The sequence below is a fragment of the Mytilus californianus genome, unplaced genomic scaffold (genome assembly GCF_021869535.1).
Source record: "Mytilus californianus isolate M0D057914Y unplaced genomic scaffold, xbMytCali1.0.p SCAF_6, whole genome shotgun sequence".
Classification (NCBI taxonomy): Eukaryota; Metazoa; Mollusca; class Bivalvia; order Mytilida; family Mytilidae; genus Mytilus; species Mytilus californianus.
This window is the reverse complement of record NW_026262712.1, coordinates 66,994,983-67,015,719: the sequence shown is the minus strand read 5'-3', so window position 1 is coordinate 67,015,719 and position 20,737 is coordinate 66,994,983. Positions and strand designations below refer to the sequence as shown.

At 31.7% G+C, this 20,737-nt stretch overlaps 1 long non-coding RNA gene across 1 annotated transcript in view; it reads left to right on the top strand.

Moving 5' to 3' along the window:
- LOC127706078 (uncharacterized) overlaps positions 1 to 19,060 on the top strand; it is a 208,768-nt gene extending 189,708 nt beyond the window's left edge. The window contains exons 2-4 of the long non-coding RNA XR_007984198.1: positions 7,518 to 7,634; positions 17,503 to 17,622; positions 18,257 to 19,060. This is a non-coding gene — a long non-coding RNA (uncharacterized LOC127706078). The remainder of the gene's footprint in view (positions 1 to 7,517; positions 7,635 to 17,502; positions 17,623 to 18,256) is intronic.
- Positions 19,061 to 20,737: the final 1,677 nt, after the last annotated feature.

Sequence of the window (20,737 nt, the reverse complement as noted above, 5' to 3'; positions counted from 1 at the left end):
TGTTAAAACCTTAGTGTACCCGTAAAGTTTGAACGACTACGAATATAATTTTGTACACTGTAATGATGATTTCATATGTTTTATTTTCATTCAACTACATGGGTGTGCACTGCACTGAACATTCACGCTAAACATGCAATGAAAAATAAAAATTCAAGTAACACGAATACCACCCAAAACAGGGGTGATCTCAGGGGCACCGGTATGATGAGCAGATCCTGCTCCACTTGTGGCGCTTTAGTATATTATTTATACACTTTGGCTATACTTTTTGTCCTTTTTGGTTTATAAGCTCTATATTTTGTAATACATTTTGGATTTTGGAATATTTTGGCCTTTAGCATCACCGGAGAGACATTTATTTTCGAAATGCGCATCTGGTGCAGAAAAAGTGGTACCGTAAATGTTATTACTACCACTGGGTCAATATCTCTGCTAGTGAACTGTTAGTCCCAAAGGGTATTACCAGCCTAGTGGCTATTACTTCGGTACTTGCATGAAAATACGGATATTGTGTTATCAAAACTTGCTGTAACAAAATTTTGGAAATAATTTCAAATTAAGGAATATATATCTCCTTCATGCACAGCTCTGATTCCTAGCCCGGCTTTGGCCATATCTTTTGTCCTTTTTGGTTGATAAGCTCTTCTTCTTTCATAAGTTTTAGATTTTTAAATATTTTGGCCTCCAGCATCACTGAAGAGATATTTATTGTCGAAATGCGCATCTGGTGCATACAAATTGGTACTGTTAATGCGAGTTGAATATGGAAACGATATAGATACAATGAAAACTGACAAAATGGCAAATTGTCAAATATCCGTATCATGTTTTTCATCCCAAAATAGTTTTGAGTGACGAAAAACCCTTTACAAGATTAAAGGTGTGGAAGATATTCAAGGATTGAACTATGCAACTAAACAATAATATTGCAAATACAAATACATGCTTACAGTACAGATTAATTCCGATCAATTGTATTAAAATTTTACTTATTTAATCTATTTCTTAAATTTATAGTTATTTTGAATATATTCAATGCTTTTCTTTTCATTTAATTTGTCATCAAAAGGTCTCCGCAAAAACTTGACTTTTTAAGAACAAAGTAACGCCGAGGCGTGCTGATGAGTGGGAAGTCAAGTTATTTAGTTTAAACAAGGCAAAGTATCTATTTGAATAAGACGTACTTTACAGACATACACGATTGTGACACACTATCCATTTGAGTTTTTAAGATAAATGTCATTGAAACAGCTACCTATTAACAAATGACTACCAAAAATAGACATTTTGTAGGCTAGAAACTACCTTTTAATATGAACAAGAAGTAATATTCCAGTCGTTCCTCCTACAAAAAAGGTGCAATAGTTTTCGGGTTTTAAAGTATACATCTCAATGTGTCAATTTAAATAAAAGAGAACCTGCTCTGGCATATCGTATCACACAATTTACGTAAACACCGTAACCCAAATTACAAGGATTACAATTCAATAAGAGATATTTGGGGAACTGAAATCATAGCGTTTACCCAACTAGCAGACACTAGTTTTAGACATGTAACGTTTGATGGCCATGGTTTCTTACAGACAGTGGGCATTCATATGGAAACCGACTGTACTCCTATTCTCTGTGACTAGCTATTTATATAAGTCTCTCATTTCAAAAAAGAGACTCATTAGTGTTAAAATATTTTATCAATTAAATTCAAGTTAATTAACATACACCATTTGGCATACACATGTTAATAAAATTGAAGAATGAAGAGATTTTTTTTCGTAAACTTCGCGTCCTATTATAAAGATGCTGTCCAAGTTTGGTGACTGTTTATCGCATCTAACCTAACAAACTTTTGATAAAGGATATCACAAATTGTTTATCGCATCTTAATGAGACAAATTCCAATGAAGGTTACCGCAAATACAGATAGACCTGCGTCGTAATTTGACTAACATCTAGAAATTGATAAAGAACTAGGTTTAACGACAAAAGAGATGATGCATCATGATTTGGTTGACCATTATGGAATAACTGTATAAAAAATAACCACATATCATTCTACTTATCGCTGCCACAATGTCGTTCTCTTTACATCGTTTATGGGCCTCGCGTACTAAGTTCGGAGCTTTGAGGAGTTTTTAAAACCTACTGTGTCGATGCAACTGCTGGTAGACGCTTCGGCTCCAATGGTAACTATCACAATCCCAGTAGTAAGCGCTTTTGTTTTGACATGAAATATCATTGTCATGTTCATTTTCTGTAAATTTACTGTTTATGAAATGTTTGATTATTCGAACCAGTAAGGATTTTATTCCCACAGACATAGATTGTCTTGGCCCGCGTTTGAACCTTCTAAACAAAAAACCCAAAGAGCAAAAAGAATCTTTCACAGTCATCATTTCAGATGCATTAATGATGTTCTGTCATTCAATAACCAACATTTTCAATGAGTGCTTTAATATCATATATCGCAGCGGACTTGACATTAAAGTTACTATCGAATTCTTAATCTATTTACGAGGTTGAAAGTCAATTAAATTGTCAAATCTCTTCGTAAATTTCGACCTTTAATGCTCTTCAAATTCGTATCAAATTTTGACTTTTAAACTATTTTGATTCGAGCGCTGCTAATGAGTCGTATGCAGACTACACTTGCGTCTGGTATATTAAATTTGAAGCAGGGTATCTTTGATGACTTTTTATTACCTCACCTAATGCGACTTATTAACCGGCAATTTACATTGGCAATCATACCACATCTCCTTATTTCATAAAGAGCAACATGACGTGTATAGTAGGACATACTTAACCTTCCAGAGTTCTAGCTGAGTTTGCGATGGGGTTTGTGTTTCTGAATTTAGGTTTTCTGTATAGTGTTGTGTGGACTGTTCGTCTGTTCTGTCCTTTTCTTTTGACATAGAAGTGTCTGTCTTTCTTTGACTCATGGGTATGCATTTATTTATTTTACTTTGTGCTTATTTCTCACCGGAATATACCTACAATATTACATACCGAAAAACAATCTCTGCTAAGTATATCAAAGGAAAAACAATCTCTGCTAAGTATATCATAGGAAAAACAATATCTGCTAAGTATATCATAGTAAAAACAATATCTGCTAAGTACATCATAGTACAAACAATATCTGCTAAGTATATCATAGGAAAAACAATATCTGCTAAGTATATCATAGGAAAAACAATATCTGCTAAGTATATCATAGGAAAAACAATCTCTGCTAAGTACATCATAGGAAAAACAATCTCTGCTAAGTATATCATAGGAAAAACAATCTCTGCTAAGTATATCATAGGAAAAACAATCTCTGCTAAGTATATCATAGGAAAAACAATATCTGCTAAGTATATCATAGGAACAACAATATCTGCTAAGTATATCATAGGAAAAACAATATGTCAAATAATCTTACTGGTTCCAGTTACCGCCATTTTCATTCAATAACGAAAGCGATGTGTTAATTGTTGATATCTTTAGACAAATATTTTTATTTCATTTGTAGAAACTCTGTTTTGTTCAATCTAATGCCGATTTATCTGTATTTAAACGCCTTTTGGGAAGATACACGCGTGGGGACATGACGGCATAGCTTTATGACGTACTGGACTTCGGAAAACTTACTGTTTTAAGACATAGCACTATCGAACCTTGCTTTTGAATATTCAATTTCTTTCAAAAGAATTAAAAAAGTTTCAATATTAAATTCTATACGTCTCTTCAATACAGTGTAAGTTTCTGCTCTTTGGTCGGCTTGTTGTCTCTTTGACACATTCCCCATTTTCATTCTCAATTTTAATTTCAAGTGACATAAGTTTCACATTCAGAGCAGGAAGGAGACCTTCAAAATTAATGGTCAGAATGGCGGTATTTTTGGTTCAATTGACACACCTTTTTCTTATACAAAAGCAAAATATAATATTAATGCCCCGATTTAAGGTTAATTCTAAATTTTTTGTTGTTCATAAGAGGAACTAGGTTGGAGTCTATGGTAATAGACCTAACTTTTGGCAACTATTTTTATGTTATGAAAAATTTTTTCCCAAAGACTTCCTGTTAAAAATTGTATGAGAAAACTGATATTTTCTGACAGTAGCTTGTACTCAAATAGTAGTGTTTTCATTTGCACGGCTGACTCACTAACGCAAATAAGATTGTCTTGTCTGGTGTGAAGCAAATTATTCGACACTCGTGTTTAATGTCAAACAGCTTAGTCGTACTCTGAAATAGACCATAGTTGACATGTCCAAATGAGAAATTTACATTCAATGTATCAAACTCTTTATTTTAGGGTTTTCCTAACCCGATCTGACAATTAAAACTAAACACAAATCTATTAGATTTAAATGATTTGACACTAAACTCCGACGTTACATGAAGATTACAAAATAAAATCGTCATGAGCAGCAATTTTCAGCAATTAAATTACTACTTTACATGTCTCAGTGCTGATTTAACAAGATTTTACATTAAACAATTGGTTTACAAAGAATAAAATGTAGAAATGTTTATAAAATAAGTAAATCGAATTTTAATTTGCATCACTTTGGAGAAAAATAATCACTGTTTGTATTTCCAATAAATGTTGGTTTGCATTTTTTTTAGACTAATGGCCGTTTTAATCTTCTGAAGATATCTGCACCAGATGTTTTATCATTTTATTAAAAAATCGAAGAAATAATTTTCCCCTTTTGACCTTTTGAAATTAGAACATTCAAGGAATTAAACAAAAAAACAATCTCTTTATCTCGTTGTTTGTTGTTAAAATTAAAAATGTTTTTTTTCTTTATTAATATGGAGTTTGTCCTTTTATTTTTATGACGAAAATGAAACAACAAATTCTTTAAATGCAATTAGCTGTAAAATATTGGAAAACAATGTTCTTTGAAATCATAACTTATATCTTTGTATAAAGGGAATGTCATTTAACTTGAATAACATTCAATAAAAACAATTTTCACATGAATTCATTCCTAAAATCTACTTAAAACATAATCCAACAAATTGAATATTTGAAAGCAAATGCGGAAAAGAATATGAAATATATAATATTAATGATTTGTTACGACAAACGAATAATTAAATGTAAAATACGGTTTCAGAACACGATGAAGCTAACTCTTAGCAGGAGACGCTTACCCTGTCGAATCACCCGGTCTCTCTCCTTTCACAGTTCATGCGCTATTTATTTTGCTTGTTAACATTGATTTGTATCTTCTTAATAGATTTGTGAGGTTTAAATATCAGTAAAATACTGCTGCCTTTAATCTCAATAATTCTGAGTCTTGATTAGTTTTTATGTGATTGAGCATAGACGACTTGAAGTCTAAATTCCAGCAAAATTGAGTAATTTAGCCATTTGCACACTAAGAAATTAGCAACTTTGATAAATACGATATTCATTAAAACCGGCAAAGAACCATTCTGTCCGGACAGTCGAAGCATTATCATACATAATTTGCTAGTCTCAAAGCATAATGGCAAATCAGGAAAGCCAATGCTGTAAATAAACGGGAACAATATAATGAAACATGGCATAAAAGAATCCTAAAATTCTTGTAGGTCAACTTTGTTAGGGGAATTATAAAACTGGCTTTTTAAATTAACTTATAAAGAATTTACAAAATGTATTTATGACCAGTGCAAATACACTGATCACTGGGCGAATCAAAATAAAAAAATTATGATTAACCATTCTTGGTTAATGTCTAACAACTCATAAGCGGTTGCATTGATCAAGAGGTAGTAAGTCAAAAACAACTTTTGTTTTACCTCAATCCACAACAGATTAAATGAAACAATAAACACTAACAATAAACTATCAGTTCAGACGAAAAATACAATGATATCGATATTATAGTTGACTAATAATAAAACCCTGCTTATCTATTCTTAATATTCCAGAATATTATTAATTTGTTTTTGTACTGCTATTATAAATAACATGCTGTCGTAATAATGAAGAAAACGCTTCAATAATGGAATTCACAAATAAATAAGAACATATCGTCTTTTCCGTGAATTTGAATTCCCAAACGGGAGTATCCATTTGTCTGGTTAAGGAAGTATGATATAGTCAATATAATACTTCCCTCGCCTGGTATTGTTTTCTTTTAATCATGTTATTATAAAGTTCATGGTGATAATAATCTACTATGTTAAGGAACATTGTATTCTTCTTGTATAGAACAAGGAAGTTTGTAGATCAAATTGAACAGTACAGCTAAACTTTATTACTCAAAACTATTTTTTTAACAATTATTATACTAACTTTCGTTTGATGTAATTGCCTTTTTTTATAGTTTAATTGGCATTTATACTTGAACAGAACTATAAACTTGAGAGCACAAAACCAACATGAACTGAAAAGGAACGTCATAACGCCGTAACGAGCAACCTTCTACGTATTATTGATACCAAACTCATGAACTTATTCTGATATGGTTAAATCCTCAAAAAGAGGCAGAATACTCCAAATCGATTTTAAAATTCATAAATCGAAGACAAAAGTAAAAAGATAGTCTACAAAATACAACATAGAAAACCAAAGATAGGTTGCATCGCATATGGCATTTTTCCTAATGGACTTATCGCTGTGAGTTTATATGAATCGAAAATGGCTCGAGGTACCAGCTAGATACGCTATTCACAAATTTATATAAAAGATATCTCCATACAAATTACAGAATGTTTATATTTTCATCTTATTCATTGTTATTGCAAGAAATTTTTAAAACATTACCCAAGTCATTATCAAAATGATTTTGAAATTGGTACCATACCCACCATATTCGAATATCATGTTCCGATGGGTTACTTCTCTACATGAAAAACCGATGACTAAAATTACCACAAGAAACAAATATAAAACGTTTTTCCTGATGTGCGTTAACAGAGTAACGGATTTGAACTAACATGAGCAACACGACGGGTGCCACATGTTGAGCAGGGTCTGCTTACCCTTCCGGAGCACCTAAGATCAGCCCCAGATTTTTGGTGGGGTTCGTGTTGCTCAGTCTTTAGTTTTCTATGTTGTGTTTGTGAACTATTGTGTGTCTGTTTGTCTTTTTCTTTTTTTACCCATGACATTGTCGGTTTATTTTCGAGTTTGAATGTCCCTTTGGTATCTTTTGCCTCTCTTTTGAAAGCTCACTGAGAAACGCAGTAAATGCAAGGAATTTACCCATAACAGTAAACATTTATTTTAAGTAAACCTTGTGGTAGCGCATTGATTGAAAATCTTTAGATTCGAAAGATGGAGACAGGATCCTAAAAAAGTGGCAAAAAATTCGCGTTTTTCAAAAAAATGGAAGTCATAATCAACATCCATATTAAATCGGATCGTTAAAAGTAATGATTATCGATTGCAAGGAACAAGCTACCAAAATATAAATTTTTACGTTGATATTAAATAATTACTTTAAGTTATAAAACATCATACAATTTATTAATGCGACTGAACATATTGGACTGATCGATACATTTTTATTTATTTGTTTTTTTAGGGAGCGGCGACATTTTGCAGAGTTCAAAACAACAGATTATGCCACACGAATAGCATTAGAAAGACAGTTCAGTAAATGTCGGTTGATAGGATGTGGACTGGTGGATATAGTTGCAAGGTAGGAGTGGTTGTTGATAGGATGTGGATTATTTCCGGTTGTAACACGATTAGTATGTTGTATATATGTAGTGTAAACATAAATTTACAAAACGAAAAAAGGTTTAAATAGAAGATTTTGGCGACATAATATAAATTAGTTGTAGTTGCTCATAAGGCAATACCTCGTGAAACATTAAGAAAAAGGTTGACATAGGGTGGTCTAATTTGGCTTTAGTTATTTTCAAAATTTGCACATTCCATATACGTTGACGTTGATATAATCCCAAAACCATTAAGCCAGGAGAAAGATTTCAGTATAAATGTGATTGTCGTGACGTTATGATAACTTATCTTTTAGGTGTTTTTTTTCAAATTACACAGACAAACCCGTTTATAAACGAAATCCGCATCTGACGTATTACATAATAAGCTCGGTATCTTTGATGACATTTTACAACCACTCAGCTGATGGCACTGCTAGTGGACGTTTCGTCTCCGAGGGTATCACCAGTCCAGAAGTCAGCACCTTCCGATGACATACTATTGATACAATTTGAAACATTAAGGTTTTTCTACCCTGGCATAGATAGCCTTATCCGTATGTGGCACCACGTTGATTTGGCTTTTCACCTGTTTTGATTCGAACGTCGCTGATAAGTCTTGTGTAGACGAAACGCGCCTTTGAAATACAAAATTATAAGACTGGTATCTTTGGTGAGTTTTTACAACCACTGTATCGATGACAATGGTTAATGTTTTGTCATCGAGACCACCAGCCTAGTAGTATGTCAAGCACTTTGTGTTCACATGAAATACCATCGATTCGTTCCTTTTTTTATAAATGTACTGTTGTTTTTTTTGTAAATAAAATGTTGAACTTATTGAAACACTTAGAATTTTCTACCGTACGGATAGATAGACTAAGGCGTAAGTGGTACAACTATATGAATAATACCTTTCTATAATAATGTATCTAGTTCTTGCATACATTCTTCGACTTTCAATCACAAGCATATGGCAGAACTAATTTTGTTTTCATTGTAAGATCAAAAGGTTAGTCTGAACATATTTTTCGATATAAAATAACATCGAAAATCCAAAGTTGTATGAAAGCCTTTACAGTATAGAATGCAACATTTCTTTTGATTTTTGAAAAGGCTCTTAATGAAACTACAATCAAGGACCGTACCGAAAAATTAATAAAGTAAAAAAGTAAAAGAACGCTTTGACCTACCTTGGCCTATGTATAGTTGACCGCTAGTGTTTTCTGTATTAAGGATTGAGGTTATCTGCTGTTAAATATTGGTGCGACCGAGTTTTTTCTCATTTGTATTTTGAATCGGATAAACGATAAATGAAGTATATCGATTGTAATGACTGGATTCCATATTATAACACTGTACTTAAATGAATGAACTCAGCTTTAAAAAAAAAAATTTCAAGCATGTATATTTCACAATTTCAAAACTGTTAGTGACTTTGATAAATCATAATTGAACTGATTCACTTTGATAATTTCATGCATTAAATTATTTTAATAAAATATTTTCTTCTTCTATATCGCTAAAGTACCATATTACATCAAATACAATGAGTGTTGATGAAGATAGATAAATGAAAAGTAGATTAGTTCATCAATATTGATATATATATCAAGGCCATTCGTACTACGAAACACCTGCTTTTACGTCAAAGAACTTATCAGATTTTTTAATCGTGCTTTTAAACCATCAATAACTATGTATGTGGTCCTACTTAAAAATTTTCGTATCTGTTTAAATGTGTGAATTAACTACTTAATCTTGTCTGTCTGGTCCGATTAGATTATCCATCTTCTCCTTTGTTTACAAGTGTAATCTTTTTACTTTGTACTAGTTGTCTATGTAACAGTGTACAAACAGATGTTTTAACATTGGTTCCAGGCGTATTAATCTCTAATCCGACGTTATGACCTGGTTTCTATACGGGTGTATCGCAATTCTATCGCTGGATTACTGATAAAAAGAGATTATCACGAGGATAAATTACTCTAATCAAAAACACATTAGTAATTTGAAGTTTTCCCAGTGAACTTTTGCAGTATTTCGTAAACGGTATATCAAGACGGCACAAACTAGCCAGGTGTCATTCAACAGTTAAAATATAGGTGACCTTATTTTATGCATTAGCTTTTAATTTGAAAATAACAAAATTATAGCATCCAAGTTTTACACAATTTTAATTCTCATATACAATTCATTTAAACTGTATTGGTCAAATATCAGTTTTTAAAATGGTATTTGCTATACCTAGGGTATTGGTTTACTTAAAAAAACTAACCCCTTTTGCATAAGATTCTGAAATAGCGATTTGAGTTCGAGAACTAAATAATGTTAAGATATGCATACTTTTGCAAATTAATCACTTCATAATGTTGAGTTGCCCCAACCCATATGATATAAAAAGGGGATGTTAGATGTTGGAGGTAGCAGTATATGTTTATTGGACAGTATCCCCACAAAATAAAAAATCATAAACAATATCAACCTACAGTTTTTTTTTTCAAAAGAAATGCCCACTCGATTTCTTATGATTCCTTTTACTGACCTTTCATCAGATAACAATACATTATTTTGTTACTGTTAATTGCTATGTTAATGTTTTAATTATTTTTTAATACCTCATATGAGGTAAAGAGGGGCTCTTAAAATATAATAGAAGCAGCTAGTATTATTCTTTAACTTCGCCGTTATGTGGTTTATGTCGTGGCACTTAATATATCAAATTTAGACAACAACGCCTCCTGCCCTGCCTGCATCACCTTCTTTACGAACTAGTTGGTGACTATGATTGCAGCGTGTATGACATTGTACTTAAGAAGTGGATACTACAGATATGGCTCGATTTGAACATACAGAGAGCGAGAGCGAGGTTTCATTAATGTACTAAAGATTATCACAAAATAGAGGAATTCAAATTCTCCATTTTAGAACTTTTTATCTTATGCGGCAACATCTGCAATGAAGAATAATTTATCACGTTGATACGATATTAAAAATATCTTGTATTTCTACCAGACGATATATTCATATTGATTCTTACGGAAAAATAGTTTTTCTTGTTAAAAATGAATTCACGTCAAAAAGATTTATAGACCACATCGTGATTTTTATTGACCGTTACAGAATATGTTGTCATATATGTACAGGGATTTAATCTGTTTGTCTTAGGCACAATCTCGTCCTCGTTTATAAGTTACTACCAAATACAACTTAACAACGTAAATGGTCATGGGAAACATGACGGATGCAAGTAGTGGGGCAACAATTGACTTATTTTACTTGACTTTACTGCATTATAAGACAGTTATCTTTGGTGAGTTTTTTTACCTTCCGGAGCATCAGAGATCACTGTTGTTTTTAATGAATTTTTGTTGTTATCATTGGTTTGCTTTTAGGGTTTTGACGAGTGTTGATTGTGTTGTGGTCTTCTTCCTTTTACAAGCTGTTAGTCCTTTTTCGCGGTTTATTTACTTACTGTTAATACATAGAATCGTCTGAATTTGTATTAACATATGTGGTCTTACCCTCACTTTGTTTTATCCGTTGATATTGTGTTAAGTAGCTGTTTAACCTTGTCCTTCCTGTTTAGATTATGCATCTTTCTGGATATTGTTTTTTTTTCTTTGTTCTATTAGCTAGAATAATAGTGCACAAACAGACAATATGACCTTGTTTTACGGGGGCATTAATCTGCAAACCGACGTTATGACCCGATTTCCCTGGGGTGTTAATCTCTTTCTTATCGATGGATTACTGATTACAGATTATTGCAAAGGATAAATTAACCCAATGAAAACCACAACATAAATTGTTTAGTCTGAATCTTAGTCATATTTTAGAGAACAATATATATTTATGACGTTAGTATATAACTAGGTGGCAAGAATCGGCTTTAAAGTAGGTCACTTCGTTAAATGCATTTGGTTTATCTTAATTCAAACAGAGCAAAATAAAATCTTCATATGAAACATATGAAATACAGAATGTTTATTTCTCAAATATTTTATTACTTTATATCATATTATATTGAAAAAATTTTCCCAGTGAACTTTTGCAGTATTTCGTAAACGGTATATCAAGACGGCACAAACTAGCCAGGTGTCATTCAGCAGTTAAAATATAGGTGACCTAATTTTATGCATTAGGCTTTTAATTTGAAAATAACAAAATTATAGCATCCAAATTTTACACAATTTTAATTCTCATATACAATTCATTTAAACTGTATTGGTCAAATATCAGTTTTTAAGATGGTATCTGCTATATCTAGGGTATTGGTTTACTTAAAAAAAAGTAACCCCTCTTGCATAAGATTCTAAAATAGCGATTTGAGTTCGAGAACTAAATAATGTTAAGATATGCATACTTTTGCAAATTAATCGCTTCATAATGTTGAGTTGCCCCAACCCATATGATATAAAAAGGGGATGTTAGATGTTGGAGGTAGCAGTATATGTTTATTGGACAGTATCCCCACAAAATAAAAAATCATAAACAATATCAACCTACAGTCTTTTTTTTCAAAAGAAATGCCCACTCGATTTCTTATGATTCCTTTTACTGACATTTCATCAGATAACAATACATTATTTTGTTACTGTTAATTGCTATGTTAATGTTTTAATTATTATTTAATACCTCATATGAGGTAAAGAGGGGCTCTTAAAATATAATAGAAGCAGCTAGTATTATTCTTTAACTTCGATGTTATGTGGTTTATGTCGTGGCACTTAATATATCAAATTTAGACAACAACGCCTCCTGCCCTGCCTGCATCACCTTCTTTACGAACTAGTTGGTGACTATGATTGCAGCGTGTATGACATTGTACTTAAGAAGTGGATACTACAGATATGGCTCGATTTGAACATACAGAAAGCGACAGCGAGGTTTCATTAATGTACTAAAGATTATCACAAAATAGAGGAATTCAAATTCTCCATTTTAGAACTTTTTATCTTATGCGGCAACATCTGCAATGAAGAATAATTTATCACGTTGATACGATATTAAATATCTTGTATTTCTACCAGACGATATATTCATATTGATTCTTACGGAAAAATAGTTTTTCTTGTTAAAAATGAATTCACGTCAAAAAGTTTTATAGACCACATCGTGATTATTATTGACCGTTACAGAATATGTTGTCATATATGTACAGGGATTTAATCTGTTTGTCTTAGGCACAATCTCGTCCTCGTTTATAAGTTACTACCAAATACAACTTAACAACGTAAATGGTCATGGGAAACATGACGGATGCAAGTAGTGGGGCAACAATTGACTTATTTTACTTGACTTTACTGCATTATAAGACAGTTATCTTTGGTGAGTTTTTTTACCTTCCGGAGCATCAGAGATCACTGTTGTTTTTAATGAATTTTGTTGTTATCATTGGTTTGCTTTTAGGGTTTTGACGAGTGTTGATTGTGTTGTGGTCTTCTTCCTTTTACAAGCTGTTAGTCCTTTTTCGCGGTTTATTTACTTACTGTTAATACATAGAATCGTCTGACTTTGTATTAACATATGTGGTCTTACCCTCACTTTGTTTTATCCGTTGATATTGTGTTAAGTAGCTGTTTAACCTTGTCCTTCCTGTTTAGATTATGCATCTTTCTGGATATTGTTTTTTTTCTTTGTTCTATTAGCTAGAATAATAGTGCACAAACAGACAATATGACCTTGTTTCACGGGGGCATTAATCTGCAAACCGACGTTATGACCCGATTTCCCTGGGGTGTTAATCTCTTTCTTATCGATGGATTACTGATTACAGATTATTGCAAAGGATAAATTAACCCAATGAAAACCACAACATAAATTGTTTAGTCTGAATCTTAGTCATATTTTAGAGAACAATATATATTTATGACGTTAGTATATAACTAGGTGGCAAGCATCGGCTTTAAAGTAGGTCACTTCGTTAAATGCATTTGGTTTATCTTAATTCAAACAGAGCAAAATAAAATCTTCATATGAAACATATGAAATACAGAATGTTTATTTCTCAAATATTTTATTACTTTATATCATATTATATTGAAAAAATTTCCAAGTGAACTTTACAGTATTTCGTAAACGGTATATCAAGACGGCACAAACTAGCCAGGTGTCATTCAACAGTTAAAATATAGGTGGCCTAATTTTATGCATTAGGCTTTTAATTTGAAAATAACAAAATTATAGCATCCAAATTTTACACAATTTTAATTCTCATATACAATTCATTTAAACTGTATTGGTCAAATATCAGTTTTTAAGATGGTATCTGCTATATCTAGGGTATTGGTTTACTTAAAAAAAAGTAACCCCTCTTGCATAAGATTCTAAAATAGCGATTTGAGTTCGAGAACTAAATAATGTTAAGATATGCATACTTTTGCAAATTAATCGCTTCATAATGTTGAGTTGCCCCAACCCATATGATATAAAAAGGGGATGTTAGATGTTGGAGGTAGCAGTATATGTTTATTGGACAGTATCCCCACAAAATAAAAAATCATAAACAATATCAACCTACAGTCTTTTTTTTTCAAAAGAAATGCCCACTCGATTTCTTATGATTCCTTTTACTGACATTTCATCAGATAACAATACATTATTTTGTTACTGTTAATTGCTATGTTAATGTTTTAATTATTATTTAATACCTCATATGAGGTAAAGAGGGGCTCTTAAAATATAATAGAAGCAGCTAGTATTATTCTTTAACTTCGATGTTATGTGGTTTATGTCGTGGCACTTAAAATATCAAATTTAGACAACAACGCCTCCTGCCCTGCCTGCATCACCTTCTTTACGAACTAGTTGGTGACTATGATTGCAGCTTGTATGACATTGTACTTAAGAAGTGGATACTACAGATATGGCTCGATTTGAACATACAGAAAGCGACAGCGAGGTTTCATTAATGTACTAAAGATTATCACAAAATAGAGGAATTCAAATTCTCCATTTTAGAACTTTTTATCTTATGCGGCAACATCTGCAATGAAGAATAATTTATCACGTTGATACGATATTAAATATCTTGTATTTCTACCAGACGATATATTCACATTGATTCTTACGGAAAAATAGTTTTTCTTGTTAAAAATGAATTCACGTCAAAAAGTTTTATAGACCACATCGTGATTTTTATTGACCGTTACAGAATATGTTGTCATATATGTACAGGGATTTAGTCTGTTTGTCTTAGGCACAATCTCGTCCTCGTTTATAAGTTACTACCAAATACAACTTAAAAACGTAAATGGTCATGGGAAACATGACGGATGCAAGTAGTTGGGCAACAATTGACTTATTTTACTTGACTTTACTGCATTATAAGACAGTTATCTTTGGTGAGTTTTTACCTTCCGGAGCATCAGAGATCACTGTTGTTTTTAATGAATTTTTGTTGTTATCATTGGTTTTCTTTTAGGATTTTGACGAGTGTTGATTGTGTTATGGTCTTCTTCTTTTTACAACCTGTTAGTCCTTTTTGTGTTTTATTTACTTACTGTTAATACATAGGATCGTCTGACTTTGTATTAAGATATGTGGTCTTACCCTCACTTTGATTTATCCGTTGAAATGTGTTAAGTAGCTGTTTAACCTTGTCCTTCCTGATTAGATTATGCATCTTTCTGGATATTGTTTTTTTCTTTGTTCTATTAGCTTGAATAAAAGTGCACAAACAGACAATATGACCTTGTTTCATGGGGCCATTAATCTGCAAACCGACGTTATGACCCGATTTCCATGGGGTGTTAATCTCTTTCTTATCGATGGATAACTGATAACTGATTATTGCAAAGGATAAATTACCTCGATGAAAACCACAACAGAAATTGTTTAGTCTGAATCTTAGTCATATTTTAGAGAACAATATATATTTATGACGTTGGAATTTAACTAGGTGGCAAGGACAAGCTTAAAAGTAGGTCACTTCGTTAAATGCATTTGGTTTATCTTAATTCAAACAGAGCAAAATAAAATCTTCATATGAAACATATGAAATACAGAATGTTTATTTCTCAAATATTTTATTACTTTATATCATATTATATTGAAAAAGTAACACTTAATGCTCAAATGAAACACACTTGAATTAAAAAGTTGCAAGTAAAACATAAATAGACACCGAAGTCATAAATGTCATCTACATTTAAATAATTGACGAGTACAAAGTGGATACATGAATCAAGGGCAATTAATTGATTTATGCATGATACAAGAAGTTTAATCTAATTTTACTGAAAATCATTTTAATTTAGTTGTTTTACAATCAAACAAATAAACTGCGATTTATAACACGTAAGAAATATATATATATATATTATTATCTTGAGAACAGATACATAATTAGAGCAGAAACTAATAATTTAGATTTATTATTGGTTTGCATCAATGACATTCTTAATAAGTAGTCGTTGGTCATCAAATACGGAAGATTAAGTAGCATACAATTTCCGGTCATGAGATATTAGACCACACCTTTGCTGACTGCTAACGATGTTATTCTGGTTGTCATGCAATCTAGTAATAAAAGCCTCGAAAATACTATTTTAATTGATGTATTCATTTCACTTTCATGTATGAATTTAATCTATACCATTAGTAACAACAAATCATTTTGGGTTAACAAGAGCAATTTGTAAATGAGTATATGCCCTATAAATTATGCTTCAGTTCAAACCAAAAGTTAAGGAAGCCGATTTGCCTTTTCCGAACGTAAAGGAACTTGTGCAATTTCTTTGTTCATATCTCTATGTGAAAATGAAAGTCACTTCAATGGTTGTTCTTTATTGTTTAGGGCGTTGTTAGCCAGTTACAATGTTTTAATGTTTACTTTTCAAAAAATTAGCCAAAATGCATTAGATTCTGAAACGGCGAATTTCAAAAGCCGTTTGGCAAGATAAGAACCGGAAAGTTTGTTTTTAGGTAAAACAATTGTCGTGTATAGTCAATTACGCCTTTAGGAGTTGCACCTTTGTGCAAATGCAATTTAGAATTTGTAAACGTAAAATTTACAATCAAAATGTACCATTGACCATTGTTATCCTAAAACTTATGTTATCAAAGTATTTAATAAGTTAGCAGTAAATAAAAGTTATGTTGCATTGATGTTCTGCATAGCAATATATTGGAACCAGCTATCAATGATTACTTTAAACAAAACGCCATTAAAAAGGAGAGACGGAAGATACTAAAGGGATATATAAACTCATAAGTAGATAACGAACTGACATCGCCATGGCAAAAAACGTAAAAAAACAAAAGACAAACAACAGTATAAAAAATACAACACAGAAAACTAAAGACTGAGAAACACGAACCCAACTCGAAAGCCTGATGCCACTGGACGTTAAGCAACCAACAATCAATCAATCAAAAGCCTGAAATGATACCAGGTACTCCGGAAGGTTATAACATAACAGATTTTTAGACTAAACGACACTGTTTACCATTGAAAATATTTGCAAAAATAATGAAATTTCTTTAACTGCTATAAGCCCTATGGACAGTACATACTGCTTTTACTGTTTTTAAGGGTTTCAGTAGATAAAAGTAATACGAAACTTATTTATTTTCAAGCAGTATTACTTAGCAACTACCTCAGACCAGTTCAGGTTTTGGCAGAGGAATCAAATTTCTGTTGAATTGTAAAACGGGTAAAAAGTTGGATTTTGTTTTTTTGCATTTGTACAGCCAAAATGATTGCATGAAATTGAACCCGTATCCCCTATGAGATTCATACATTCATCTAGTACAATAAAACGCAGTTATTTGAGCAAAATCGTATGTTTTCAATGCTATTAATATAATTGCTCTATCATAATTATATTGTATATATTTCAGTGGGAAAAAGAAAAGAAATAGCCCTTTTGTTGGACAGTTTTCAGACGAAACGAGACAGTTTTTGATATCTAAAATTTTAGAAAAAGTAAAAGAATGAAGAGAAAAACAAACAAACAAAGTGTAAGTTTAATCAAGATTTGAAATACTGATTTATTCTATTAAAATGGAAAATAGACATGTATCTTACACGGTTATTACATCCGTGTCTTGATAACACATTTTATTGGGTTTAATATCGCAATGTGTTTGTTTGAAACCTGATTAACTATCAAAATGTTTCAGTTAAACCGATTGTCAATAATAACAAAGTCATGAACTCAACTTATGGCGCTTTTGTAGCTCAGTTTATACGATACGCAAGAGAATATAGTCGTCGGGTGGATTTCACACAAAGATACATATTCTAAAAGTTGAGTCAAATCGGGTTCGAGGAAAAATGACTTATACAAAAATATTTCATAACAATAACATTCATTACAACGCTTCATCGTTTTAACTATATACACCAAAATACCTTTTCATTCATGTAGAACTTCAAATTTATTTTGTGTAAGTTTATTTCCTTTTTTATCGAGTTGCGTATTGCGGACAAAATGCATGCCCATGCCATATGACATATGATTATATAATAGCAATGTTTTATTATGCAAATGAAAGCTTTTTGTGCTTATAAAAGGAAAAATTGGCATTAATTCAAAATCTCGTGTTGAATCGGAATACACCATTAAATTGACTGTGTTATTCTTATTTTCAGGTAGGCATACCGTCCAAGGAACTGTTTAGTTTCTGAAGATAGCTTTTTTCTTACATCTTTACACTTTCAATAATTATCACACGAAACATTTTGCTGTGAAATGTGTTATTTCACAATGTCATAATTCCACAATGTAGAAATAAAAAAATTACAAATAGTAGAAATCAATATTTCTTGTAACATATGGAACGATTTTATGCCTTTGTTATACAACTAAGCCTTTTTTTAACAGCAAGCGTTATTTCTTTAAATTGATATATCATTCTGAAATTTGCTATCTTAAGATTTAATGTATACATCCATCGTACATGTTAATCAAACTTGACTAGCAAAATCATAAATAATTTTACGTCTAGACAAACCGATTTTGAATACAATAAATCATAATATTTGGTTTTTGATGAATCATTTCAAACCTACATGTACTCAACACTTAAGTTTCAAATATTTTAAATGCACGGCTAAAAATTTAACTGTCTCGAAAGAGGGAAACCGTAACTCACTATATGCAGTGGTAGAATCTATACATATATTTTACTTTACTAAAGCAACAATTTGGTTTATCTATTTGGAACTTTTAAAATAGAAAATTGACCTTTTAATGAAAAAAATCTCCAGTTTGGAGAATTTAACGATATTTAAAACGTTATTTTCATAAGTTTACGAAATATTTTGATATGTGTCACAAAAAAATTAAAAATCTTAGTTACAGTTTATGTATGAGGATTATAATTGTATGTTTATGAAAGCAAATGTTTAAACAACATAAGATATAACGAACAAAATTAAAGATGAAAGAACATATTTTGATTCTGTTGTTTTAACTTAAAAAACACGATCAATGATTGCACACCCCAAACAACTTCTGTTCAGCTTAGACAAAGCTAAAAATAGAAATACCAGTTTAAAAATGGTATGCACTCTTTACTGAGAATTTACCTTCATCAGTAACACTCAAAACAACTAAAAACATGAAAGCAAAAGAGTTATAAGACCGAAAAAAAGTTTAACAAACTTACCGAACTCAAAGGTAAATTCAAAAAGGGAAAGTCCGTAAAAACTAAAACATCAAACATTATCAAATAACGGAACGAGTCAAGAACAACTGTGATATTCCTGACTTCTTACAAACATTTTCCGAAGAAAATGGAGGGTTAAATCTGGGTTTATAGCTAGCTAAACCTCTCTATGTATGACAGTTGTTTATAGTTCCGTTATATTTACAATATTGGTAAAGATGACATTAGCTGGGATCAAGGAGTCAAAACTGTGTAAACATACATCACAACTGACTAATCTATTTAAACTAACAAACAAACAAATAAATCTAGCAAAGACACCAACAAAACGTTGTTGTAGTTGAAAGTAAATTTGATAAACACGCCAACAAAAAATGTTTTTATAGTTGATAGTATATTGACAAAGACTCCGATACAAAATGTGTTTGTAATCGATTGTACGTACCGTATATAGCACACGCCATCTAGATAGAGTACAAATAAGTTAAATTTAAATACGAGGTTAAACAAAATGGAAACAACACGGTAGAAAAAAACCCGTTCCTCGGGACCCACCTGCACCAGGATCGCCCAAAGTAAAAAAAAAACAGATAGCGGGATGCTTAAATACCGAGCCACGTCAAAAGTCATGACCAAAAGAAACAGAATATCACGAAGACAAATAATACGAAAAAAGTAAAAAAAAAAAAAAAACACAATTTCGGCACCTAGAATCTATAACTCAAGACCAACTTGTATTATTTGTGAAGTAGACACTTTTATCATCGGTACAAGGACATCATTCGCAAATATAAATCAACATGCTGACATCTTATACGTTCGGGTATTTCACATCCAATATTTTATGGTAATATTCTTTACAAAGCACAAAAATGTCGGCATTTACCTCAAAAGCTTACCAAACCTTTAAACAGACTTATTCGGAAAGGATATAGTTCGATACTGTTGTCAAGTCATTAAGGATTGCATATTTTGGTATTAATATTGATTCACTCATAGGGTCGTTGCATCAAAAAATAAACACATTTATTCTAAAACCAGTTATTGGCATGATACGGGTTATGTTCTTCTCATATATTTTATGATGGCATGATACTAAACTCCTTACGGGAGGGATTGTATCTGATTTTCATATGATTAAGACATAATCTTTCAATCAGCTTATTTGAGGTATGGAGCTGGCATGTCAGTAACTGCTAGTAGTCCTTTGTTCATTTATGTACCATTGTCATTTTGCTTAGTTTCTTTTGTTACCTTTTCTGACATCGGACTTGGACTTCTTTTGAACTGAGTTTTAATGTGCGTATGCTATGTGTTTCTTTATTCTACATTGACTAGAGGTATAGGGGGAGGGTTGAGATCTCACAAAACATGTTTAACCCCGCCGCAATTATGCGCCTGTCCCAAGTCAGGAGCCTCTGGCCTTTGTTAGTCTTGTATGTTTTTTAAATTTTAGTTCATT